The 6812-nt window shown below is 46.8% G+C and overlaps 1 pseudogene; it reads right to left on the bottom strand.

The window, feature by feature from the left end:
* Positions 1–1724: 1724 nt before the first annotated feature.
* LOC123450517 lies at positions 1725–5585 on the bottom strand (annotated as a pseudogene).
* Between the last annotated feature and the right edge of the window lie 1227 nt (positions 5586–6812).

Below are 6812 nucleotides of genomic sequence, written 5' to 3'. Positions count from 1 at the left end.
AAATTTTAATATAAAAAGCAATTTATAAATTACTAGCTAAATACCCGTGCGTTGCAACGGGGGTAAACATCAAATGTGTTAAATATATACCTTTTAAGATCCGCAATAATGCCACTTACAAAATTTAAAATAATCTTTGAAGTGGTTTTCATGATAGCTAATTCACATTTGGGTTACCATGGCACATTATATTCCTTCAATGTAGCCAAAGTTAAAAGGAAAGGCAACTAAAAGGGCGCAAGGAGAGGAATATATTATGCTCAAATTCTCATCGCTGCAAACATTACAAACGTTGATATATAAGTGAACATCTCTCTTCCAGGAGATATGGCATGGGAGGGGAGGGGAAGCGCCAACTACCGCGTCGTTGCGTTGGAGTGCAGGACGGCGGCGTTGCTGATGCTTGCGTCCGAGTAGGTGCCGCCGCACTCCGGCGCTCGGCACCACTGTATTCTTCGCCGACCGGTTCACCGTCACGTTGTCTGATGAGTGAAGCTTCTATGGTGCCGCGGGCTACGGCTCCTCCCACACCGGTGATCCCAACCGCGACAACAAGGGGAAGAACAAGGTAGCAATGACGATGAGCAGCTGACGGTTGCCGAGAAGGGCGGCTCATCGTGGCATTGCGCGCGCAGATGATTGTTTTCGGTGAGAGACGGAACTGGGGGCGCGAGGGGTTGGGGGAGATGGGTGCGTGCGTGCGTGCCTGACGGACTGGCGGTTGTTGCCCTTTTTCTGGGTTTTTTTTGTACGAGTGAAGGTGGGAAGGGTGAGGTTGAAGCATCATGACTGTAGATTCTCCTTTAATAGTTTTAAAATAATTGCTTGAATTGAGAAACATTCGTCGATCATGATGTCATGTAATTTTCATTCATAACAACATGATTCTCTACCATGCTCCTTCCTTCTTGACGCCAGCTCTATCTTCATAAAAAGAGGGAGCTCCTGACTGCCTTGTCGCTCCAAGGAATGACAACGGGACACCCCCAATCCTAGTAGCCAAGTTCACATGCCCAATACCACCCTATTGTCGTCACCGGTGGCCATCGGCGGTGGTGACGAATGTCGGCTGTGTGAATCAGGCGAGTGCGGCTCTACTCCTATTTTCCATCACCCTTTACATCCCCGACCTATGCCTAGATCTGACGAGGCACCTGGTGGAGCCCAGATTTCAGGACCGAGTAATTGATCATTATTTTTTTGTCAGAGAATAAACCTAATTACAACAGAAGAAATGTAAAAGACAAAACATAGAAGCTTAGATCATTTGAGGTATTAAATGTAAATTTTGAAAACCAATTGATACGAATCATGAGTTAAGTGGAGCCCAGATTATTCCCATGGCAATCCTAGATTATTTTATCCTCGTTCTTTTTTCCTTGGTCATTCTGTTCCACTGATCCATGCCTTTAGAGTAAAAGCAGATTGACTATCTTGACAAAATATGCCTCATGCTAGTATGAAGCTTTGGTAATTGATGATTGAAAGGAGACTCGAAGACCAATGTCTGTCCGCCTCCTTGTTCCAACTGATTTTCTTTTCTTTCAAGTTACTTACTGCAGCAAATCAAAAATGTAACCCAACTTAAAAACTCAAAAATATAACTATGAAAATCCACCAGGTATCTCAGGGTGGAGGCAAGCATAATTCCTTGCTTTGTCCACAACAGTACACCGACATACCAACTGCGGTATGTTTTTTCTGTTCCCTCGACAAAATTTCAGCTAAGATTCATATGTACCACTGAAATCCTTCAATCATAAAATTGCAAAAACATGATTAGTTAGATGGAGTAGGAAGGGAAGCAGAAGAGGGAGAAACGTGAACATGTTAAACAGAGAAATGTCATAAGGTCGTCGAGTGGAGCAGCTGGTCAATTCCACCCAAGGTGAAGTGAGCTTGACTTACGAACGGCGATCATCCTTCTCCACCCCACAAAAGGCCTTCAATGGATCACTAGACTTGTGCCCTTCGTCCGAGTGGCGGAACTTCGTGTAGCCGTCCTTCCCTAGGCAGCCAAACAACACCGACAGGCGCTCATGGTTGCTCGGCATCCTCACACATAATATTTTGGAAGTAAAAGGTAATCAAGATCAGAATGGCACATATTTTGGTTTTCTAAAAATCATATTCCACATTCCCACTTTACATGGTATGAGAGTTTGAGCAGAAACATGGGGTTAGCTCCTTGTCTACTTCAGGAATTGTACACTTTACATTATTTAATTTGCAGGAGAGAACTTCAAGACAACATGGAATTATATGATGTATAGAGTATGTACTTATGAAGGAAAAAATAGACCATGTGGACTAAAATCTGACAATTCTGTTTCACATGTATCCCAAAGACCAAATACTCTGCATTTAACTACTGATAGGTCACTATTTTAATTAAAACACACGCACAAGTCTCACAAAAAAATGTGCACCAGGAAGACCTCCAGTCTAACTACAAGGTTAGTGCACATTCTTAAAAGGTTCTTATGAGGACACAATAATTAAAACACACGCACAAGTCTCACAAAAAAAATTGGGATATCTGAAGAACCAAACTGTAGTGTGCCTAGACATTGTTCTTACCAGAGGAAGACCTCCAGCTGCCCTCTCTAACAGGTAGCTACAAGGTTTGAAGAACTGTCCATACTTCATCTCCCACTCCGACAGCATCGTGCAAATGCACCTTGCGCTGATGGAATCCGCCCAGTGCATGATGCCACCCCTGGTTGCATTTCACAATTGATTTCTTCAGCAGTTGCAGTCAGGGAGCTCGACGAATCATCTTATTAGCGTTCAAAATTATGGATGATTCGGAGACAACACTTGTACGGTGGGAAACCCATGCCGAAGATGGAGGCGATGTTGAGATTAGAGGCTTTGAAGGTAATACCCTCGCCCAGGACTCGACATGCTTCGTTGATAACCCGAAATAACACCATCTCTGCTATTGTGCTGTTGTCAAGCTTGAGCAACTGCCACCATGCACAAGAATCATGATGATTAGAAATGTCCATTGGTATTTATGATATCTAGCAACATTTTGCATTCAACTGAAATATGGTGTGCATGGAGAGTAAGAGATCCATTCACTCCAAATACATGTATGCATAAATGGGATAATCTATCTGCCATCAATACTGAAACTTGTTTAGGTTATATCTAGTCCACCAAATAATGAGATTTCACCAAACACACCAGGTTAATTAGAAAGTTGCCTTACTTATTTGACCATCAACACGTATTATCTACAAGTCAACACTAACCTCATAAGAACCTTTTTAAAATGTGCACCAGGAAGCATATGTTGACGTTTTATTTTTTTCTTTCACAAACCCTCAAGAAAAGACGATGTTGCTAAAGTGAAGAAAAAAGGAACGTAGGTAAAAACATTGGAAAGTGAAACCAAACCTCGGGATCCGGTGTGGCTCCGGCAATTCTCCTTGACTCCTCGACATAGTTCATGATTTCAAGATCAGGGCTCGCCTTCCTCTTACCCTCATACCTGTAAAACCCCTTTTGGAGGCTTCACGTGTGGAACAGCAACAGAAACAAGAAAAGCATACTCACCAATGGGAACCAAGGAAACGTTGCAAGTTATAAATGAATAGTTTACCTGTTCTTTTGTCTTCAATCATGAGAGGAATCAGCATTGACTTGTACACCCGCTCAGGGAAGTTTTCAAGGTACTGCATGCCTGTGGCTAGAGCAACTCCAAAACCAACCAAATATGTCATTCTACACAGAAGCTCTTTAAATGAAAATGGTGCGTGATTCAACACGATTTGATCAGCATAAGTGCATGAGGCAAGCGAAATGATGCTGATAGTCTCACTTATGAGCATTCCCGTTTGAATCATCGCAAGTGAGAGAGATTAGATACTGGCAAAGATATTTTTTGTTGTCTAAGTACCTGAATGGACCAATTGGCATCCCGAATTCAGTACAAACCTGGTCGATCTTGTAAACATCCATTCCATGATCAACAAGCAAGAGTGCTGCCTGAGGAATTTAGGAAGTAGTTCAGGAATCACAACTAAGGAATTTATTCTGAATTTGATTAGCATTTCCTTACGTGAAGAAGTGTGTGTCAACAATGCGGTCTTGGGAATTTGTCTTCTCCGCGATTAGGTTAAGATCATTTGTGGAAGTATTAGTGGCAAGAATACAATGGGAAGGACAGTGTTGCTCCAATTTAGTAATAATCTGCTGCTTCAACTTCACATTCTCGACAACTGCCTGAACAAGCAGCATAAGGATAACCGGGTTAACTAAAACAGTGGAAGCGATATATTCCAGTAGGGCTCTCTCCTACCATTTTTTGCTTGATGCAACAGATGTAAGGTAATTAGATACATAACTCGCCTCGATTGCTAAGTCTACACTCCTGAATTTATAGTAATCGAGGACACCTGTAAGAAGTGAGAGTGTCTTCTCAGATTTCTCACTGGTCATTTTCCTTTCCTCACACGACTCTGCAAGTTTTCTGATCGAAGTATTATAGTTAGGCACTCCTTCCATTTTCATGTTAGTATGGACATCAAGATGAAATAATATTCAGATAAGAAGTGATGAGGTAATGTTAAGCCATCATCTACCTTTGATCTTGTCCATTCCTGCGTTTAGGAATTTCTCATCGACTTCTTTGAGTATAACATGATAATGACTCAGTATCAGCACGGTTGCGATTCCAGAACACATAAGTCCACCACCAACAATGGCAACTTTAGATACCTTCCTTGGCATCAAACCCAAGTCTGTGATCCCAGGAACCTGCTACAATTGAGTATAAGACTGGCATTCTAAATTATAATGTAGTTACACTGACCTCATAAGAACCTTTTTAAAATGTGTACATAGCAAGCATATAGTCAGGTTGGATTTCCGTCGTTAGCATTGAAAAACGAATCTGCATAACCATGTGTTAGATGAAAATAGTGGTCCCGAAAACCTCGACGCGGGCAGCGGCGGTGTGGTCCGTGAGGCTGAATTTCTCGACGGACGCGAAGGCGCCGAGGAGGAGGGGGTTGTCGGTGCCGAGGTGAGGCTTCTCCGGCACATACTCCACCCCCACATGCAATAAATCGTGGCATTAGGCGCAACTCGAGCAGATTACAGGACGATGGAATCGGAGCTCGCCTGGGGGTGGGGTTCGGGTTCGGGGCGGGCGCTCTCCTCGGAACCCTCGTCGGCCCCTGCATTGGCGCCCGCGACCCTGCTCTTCCTATCCCGACTGCCGCGTCGGCGGCGGGGGTGGCCGTGCCTGGCTCGCCTGGGGGTGGGGGTCGGGTTCGGGGCGGGCGCTCTCCTCGGAACCCTCGTCGGCCCCTACATTGGCGCCCGCGGCCATGCTCTTCCTGTCCCGACGGCAGCGTCGGCGGCGGGGGTGGCCGCGCCTGGCTCGCCTGGGGGTGGGGGTCGGGTTCGGGGCGGGCGCTCTCCTCGAAACCCTCGTCGGCCCCTGCATTGGCGCCCGCGGCCCTGCTCTTCCTGTCCCGACTGCACCGTCGGCGGCGGGGGTGGCCGCGCCTGGTGTGCCGCGCCTTCAGGCTCTCCGCGTCCGCCACGGAATATCCGCGTGTGGCGCACATCCACCGGCGACCCCGCCATGCACAAGCGCGTCGGCTCGCTCTCGAAGCTCGGGGACTCTCTCATGAGATCCGTCAGGCCGTCGCACTACATCAAGACGCGCTGCCGGCACAGCTCCGTCTGGCTGCGGCACTTCGACGTTGTCTCGTGCCTCAGCCTCGACGCCGACGTCGGGCTGCTCTACTCCGGGTCGTTCTCCTTCCTCTCTCTGGTGGGATGATTTTTCGCAGGAGAGAGACCAGATCGGGAACGAGGGGTGGGGAGAGGTGGGGTGGGAAACGTGACAGTTTTTTTTACGTGGGAGGGGGAGGTCGAACGAAGGAAGGTGGGATCGAGAGGTCGAACCATCGGTTTGGTCGAACCATCACGACGTTCGATCCTGCTTTAATAGTAGAGATTCGGTTAATCGTGCATTGCAGGTGCATGCTAACTAGTAGGGTCAAAAGAACAGGATGTTGCCAAAACACGCCCGCCGCGCTCACTATTAAGTCGGCTAATTTTCCAAAACCCCCTCAGCTGAAGCACACCTTGCCAAAATCTCAATTTCTTGATCTGGAACCTCGTCCAGTCGCTCCATGGCAGCGCCTTAGGTCAATACGTCGACGGCAGCCGCACTTGGTCGTCCGCGTCGAACGACTCCACTGCCCAGTGATCGTTTCGAAGGTGACTGCGCTTGGCTTGCCACCTCATCCGTTCGCCTCAAACTGCTCCACAGCGACGTGATCCTTTCGACGGCCTCGGCGAGATCCACCACGTTTGGCCAAACTCCTAGACGGCCCGCCTTCTTGTCGGTTCCCAACGCCGAGTAGGCCGCCGACCGCAACCTGCACACGATCGACTACATGCGCCCACATCCAGCGGTTGCTCCTCCACCTGACGGCGTACACCTGCTGCAAGCGGGAGTCGTGTGGCTGGCAACTCTTGCATAGCAAACAAGGAGCACGTCTTTGGATTTATTGTTCCTGTTCACTGTTTGTAGTACTTGGGTACTTGCAGATTGTAGGTTATGAGCCAATCCATCTAATTGTTCTCTATTGAGTGTGTGTGTAGCTTCAGAGTTCGGAATTTGAACTGTACATTGCTACTGAGTATAGTGTCCAGAGACAAGTGGATTTACTATTTTGTGCATGGAAAATTAGAAATAAACAAATTTTGTATTGCCTAGTTCTTGGTATTTTGAGGTCCTATTTTAATGCATGATTTAACACAGTTGATCCATGGCATTCCTG

The sequence above is a fragment of the Hordeum vulgare genome, chromosome 4H (genome assembly GCF_904849725.1).
Source record: "Hordeum vulgare subsp. vulgare chromosome 4H, MorexV3_pseudomolecules_assembly, whole genome shotgun sequence".
NCBI classification, from domain to species: domain Eukaryota; kingdom Viridiplantae; phylum Streptophyta; class Magnoliopsida; order Poales; family Poaceae; genus Hordeum; species Hordeum vulgare.
Note: the sequence above shows the minus strand (reverse complement) of the source record. Positions and strands in the feature narration are given on the sequence as shown.